The following is a 5946-nucleotide window of genomic DNA, read 5'->3' on the forward strand; positions in this document are numbered from 1 at the left end:
ACGTTGCCATTTTTTAAATAAATAAAAAGAATAATGCTACCATTCTAATGTCAAAAAAAAAAAAAAAAAAAAAAAAAAAAAGGTGCTTTGGTATTTAAATAATGATTGTAATACAGCAGATAAAATTTACTAATGTTTCCACATTGTTAAAGCAAACAATTTCAAAATAAAATGATGTAGAATAACTTATACGTATGTCAAATATGATTATCTTGTTTAGGCATAGAAATGGACATTCCATAATCCTTGGATATTTGAAGAAGTATTTTGCTTGAAATTTAAAATAGTAAGTTTTCATCCTTTCATTAGGTAATTTCAGTGATAATGCTGTGAAGATTCAAACAATTCAATCTCGATCAATACACAAGAGCTCGAAAAAAAATAAAAGAAAGAAAAAGAATACTGATGTGTTTGTTGGAGGACATCTGGGAATGATCAAGAAGATAATGATTGCAATATTTATATAGAAACTCGGAACTGGTGGCTTCTAGAAAAATAATGAAGCAACTCTATTCGAATAAAATCCTCATGATATTTTAAGGCATTATGGATACCAAAAGGAGGATACCAAATTTGCCTGAGCTAACTGGTAAGATTTAATTTATTTCAATAATTTAAATTATATTATTTAAAAAAGAATGTTGTTTAAATTATGTTATTTTTCGAAGCATGATTTGAGTCAACAAAATCGTCATTCTGACTTGTTTTTAAACAAAAGCGCGTTATCTGAAAGTTAATATCTAGAAAATGACCCAATCTGAATAATATTGTACGATGCTTTTTATATATAAAGTGCGTAAAATATAGGAATGTTAAAATGTAGAAATATTTTTGTCATGATTTTCAGCAATGTTATGGAATATTGTGTAATATTATACAATATTATATAATATTGCATATTATATTGAATTGTATTTTGTTGTATTGAAAAATATTATAGAATAATAAAAATCTGATCATCAATATCAAACATCTTTCAAGAATTGTTCACATAACTGGGTTTAAATCCCTCATCGTACCTTTTAAATTTATCATTTGTCTCTATATATAATCTTAGTTTTCGGTTTGAACTCGAGGCGTCTTGTGTTTTATATCGTTGTCTTATCCACGAGATTAACAAGATTTCAGAAATAGTGTCATGCAATTAAGAAATCCAATTCTGTGTATTTATTCTAATTAAATTAATCCCTTATAATCTATCATTAGTAATGGAATTTAAAAGAAAGTGGTTTTCGATTGCAATTAAGATTTGCTTTTAATTACTTTTAAAAATAAGAGACTTACTTTCGAAAACATTTATTGCTTACATTAATTAAAACTCGGTTGACTCATTTTATATCTTGGCAGTTTACCTAACTAGAAAATTTTGAGAGGGTTTAATAATTTATGTATTAAATAACAGTATCATTTTTTAAAATTCTGATTTCAATGTTTAGAGACGCTTTTAATATTTATTTTTATAGTATTGAAAATCAAATACAGTTTTTAAAAAAGATAAATATTCCTTAGTTGTTAAAGAACAGTAGAAATTTTTCAAAAGCATAGCGTAAAGTTTTATCTAAAAGTGGATTTTATTTACAGGCGTGAACAGATGCTAGCTTACCATAATGTACAGCGCAATTGAAAAATATTATAATTTCGGCATTTATTGATGTTAATCAATACAAATCTATTATGATTAGTGTTTAGAAACGTAGAATTTATAGTATAATTTTTATTGTATCGTATCGCATTATAATGTGACGTAATATTCAGCGTCAAGAAGAAGAATTGTCTCAGCGGGTTTTTTTAGAATAATAATTTAAGGTAAGCGGTATTCTAATTTAAAATTAATAGTACCAAATAAGAACAACAAAGAGATGCCGTTGAATATCTTGTGTTAAACTAGATTGTTCTTAATATTTTATTTACAGTTTCTAGACAGAAAAAAATTCTCTATTCATTTTTCTTTCAAAACCCGAATGAGGTTAGGATAAAATTAAGTTAATGTAAATCCTACAGTGAGAGTTTATAAAATTCATTCAGCTGTTTTAGATGATTTTAACACAAAACTTTGACCCTGACACAACTAGAGATTTATATTAGAAGTATAATGCAATTTTTAGCAATTAAATAATGTTTCATATTTTTTTTTTTTTTTTTTTTTGCTTCATCAACTTTTTATTTTATTTATGCTATCTGTCTAAGAAACTAGCATTGTGAAAACTTTATCGACCTAATTTTTTTAATTTTTTATATCAAAACTCCTTTAATTCGATATATTTTTAAAGGAAGTGCATAAGATTAACCTACCTCTCATTCCTATGATCATTCGAGTTAAACAAAGTTCTCGGAACGCCCGAGTTTCTCTTTCAGAGATAAGAACACCATCTAAAACTGTAATAACAGCCGTTTTATTAAGGGGTTGATAAACGAATGAGACTCTTCTAAGTAGATCTCTACTAATCAAAGATGTGCTCGAACATCCTTTAAGAGTATTCAATCTTTCCCGGATATTTGATCAAAGAAAGAGGAAAAAAATCTCATAATAACATCCGAGCGTCTGGCGTGCAGGGCGTCATAACTGTATTGAATGAATGTTTGGAGTTTTTCAGTATCGTTAGAGTAAATATTCAATTTATATTTGCATTATTATAAGGTTGGTTAAAGAACCGAATAATCTTAATATTATGCACTTCTTTTGAAATATATGCAATTTTAATAAGTTTTAAGATTTTAAGTTTAAAAGGTTTTGTTTTGAATGCATGAATCTCTAACTTTCCCTCGTGAATAATATCTGTACACAAAATAATCGCAATGAAAAACGAAAAATTGAAATTAAGTAAAATTATCTTTATCTCTTTAACATCCAAGCACTTTTCAAGTGGCACTCCCTTTAACATCCAGACTTTTTCAGCTTGTCTCTGAAAGACATGGACTCTTCCTAGCTGAGGGGCAGTTACCCCCTGCACTCTGAAGTAATAAAACTGTCGACGCTCTACCTTGAATAATTGCATTGCGGTTTTCGACAACGATATTCATTTTCCATCAGCTTAAGAGTTTTATTCTAATGTATTTATATTTTTTAGTGTGAAGTGTTTCGCTCATCATCTTTGTGGGGTATATTTTTTTACAAAAAATTTGAAATTTATTCTATAATTAAATTTTTTTTTGTAAATTTCATGTTAGGCTTCCAAACCATTTAAATAAAAACTGGCTTTACTAGCAATTTCAAAAACATCTTTATGTTTCATTTAATTCTCAATAGGCTTTTACACTTTTTTTATTGCCAAAATTAAATAATATATCATATATTACCATGTAAAAAATTTTTACATAGTAATGTAAAACATACATTATACATATATCAATGCAATTAGTACATTTTTTTACATAGTATAGATGTCAATGCTTTCCAGTGATAAACAAGATAATGTTTTAAATCTTCATTTAATACCGAAATAAAAACAATCGTTGGATAAAAAAAATGTTATTGCTCTTTTTGAAAGATGTTTCGAAAATAATATGTTCTTTCAACACTCAGCTAAGATTTTTTTTTATTGTCTTTAGCATTTTTTTAGTATAAACGATTATCTTTATTGAATTTTTAAATATAAAATATTACTTTGCATTTTCGATAGTGATACTAAGAGAAAAGTTTTAGAACTTTAATTAATTTTTTAAAGAAGTTTTCACATTTTTTCCCCCCAAAACCTTACGCATTCTTGCTTTTACATTAAATAATCGAAAAAGAATGTAGGGTAAATATAAATTCCAAAAATATCTTTATTTTGCCACTCATTTTTACTAATCTTTTAAAATATAACTATTAAATTTTTTTTCTAACCAAGGGAATATATTACGTCAAACGTTATATATCTCATCTATCGAATTGTTTCGATAGATGAGATAACATATTTTTAAAACTTCATTTAATAATGAAATAAAATTCGGGGGAAAAATTACTCAGCGAAATATATTTCGAAAATACATTCCTTCAGTTTTCAGCCTGAACATTTTACTAAAGCATTACATTCTTCATAAACTAAATATGAAGATTTAACACATTTAAAATTACATTAATCATAAATATTACATTTTTAGTATGAACTGTCATGTTGAATTTTTCAAGCTGAATTTCTGATTTTAAAATGTTATGTGAAGTTTTCTATAGTATTGTTAAGACAAGATAAATTTTTGAACGATAGCTTCATATGAAATTTCCACAAATTTCCACACGAGGGAATCATTTGCAAATTTTTGATAATATGTACATTATATAGCATTTTTTGACTCCTCATCTCTATCTCTCTCGTTCATCTGACACTCGTTAGTTTCATCTCCTGCTTCTTTGCTTAGAATAAACGAGAGATCAGCTAAAGTATCATTTTTTGGCCTACCATCATCTTCGTTGATAGATCACTGTCACTTTCATCAGAATCAAGTAAAATTGCTTTGATTTCTTCTTCTTCAGTGTGTTCACGATTTCTTTTACTCATAATGAAGAAATAATAAGCGTTTTAATAGAAAAATTACTCTGATAATCCAAACACCCGATTCACAGTACATAAAATAAAGATTCAGAAATTCACAACTGAAGAAAAATTTTCAGAATGGCATTCTAAAAAGGAACTCAGTATTTATATAACTTATCTCATTCTTTGAAGAGGGCGATACATCCAATCTTTTTTTTTGTTTTTTAATTTTTTTTTAAAAGCGGTAGTTTGTACACGGCCTCAGAATTTCCGACACTCCTTTGATGAAAGAATAAGATGCTTGGAGTGTAAAACGACTTCCTTCCATAGTAACAACTGTCGCTACCCATTTTGTGAGAAAACTGCGATGTGAATAGGCCGCATTGACAATGCAATAATGGTTTGTCTTTATATCATTACAATAGTCTTACTACTGAAAAGGGCTTCTGATGCTTGTCCGAAAAATAAACAACGTGTCGGTATCCTTATATATCATTCATCGTTACCAGAGAACTTCAGTGGAAAATTTCTTTTATAAATGGCCATAAAATCTTTCCAATTTTGAGCTAACAACACGTGAAAACAGAAACTAAAACCCTTTCAAAATACAAAATGTACGCCAACAACCCATTTAGTGAATTCCTCCTCAACCCCTACCGCCCTAAGGCACAGGGGAAACTACTGTGAAAAAGCCGCGATTGTCAAAGATAACGAGGACCTCCTGAAGTGTTCTGTAGAGTAGCCTCTTTTAATACCCATCACCCCTAAAACGGCTTACAGCCGCCCCAAACCGCCCCACGTGGATGTTATAGGGTAAATTCTCAAACCGCCCCAAACCGCCCCGCTGGAATCGAGAGGGATGTACCCAAATCAGTATTGATTTTTATACAATATAGATATAGAGTTCAGAGTTATTAGCGGAAATTTTCTATGAGAGATTAACAAGCAAAATTTCTCCAGTTTTGCTTAAAATAAGATACAATAATTAATTTTACATATAATTAAAGGTAATTAAATACTTAAGAGCTATTTTTGAATTCATACCATTTCATATCTTCTTCGAATTTAAATATAATAATCAAATGAATTTCCCAAATGTTGAATTCATATTTTTCATATGTAAAATGAAACCATTGGAAGAAGATTGGGGTATCTTCTTTGAAACGGTCACTGAAATGGTTTAAAATTGCTAGTTTTTATAAAAGAATGATATTCAAATTTCATAAATTAGTCAGCTTTAGTATTGATTTAGTTGATTGGAGTTCAACAATTTTTATTTAAAATTTTGGTATCTCTAGAATATTTTGTTAAATATGATTCAAAGGGCAGGGGATCTATGTAAAAATTTAAAATTCGTAATCCATCGGATCATTTATTGACTCAAGCTACATTAAATATAATTATTAAGCTGATTTAGATAATTTCGTTAGCAGATATACGCCCCAAATTAGCTGATGACCCCTGATTATAGAGATTATCATATATGTTTGCC

This window comes from Argiope bruennichi, chromosome 1, assembly GCF_947563725.1.
Source record: "Argiope bruennichi chromosome 1, qqArgBrue1.1, whole genome shotgun sequence".
Taxonomy (NCBI): domain Eukaryota; kingdom Metazoa; phylum Arthropoda; class Arachnida; order Araneae; family Araneidae; genus Argiope; species Argiope bruennichi.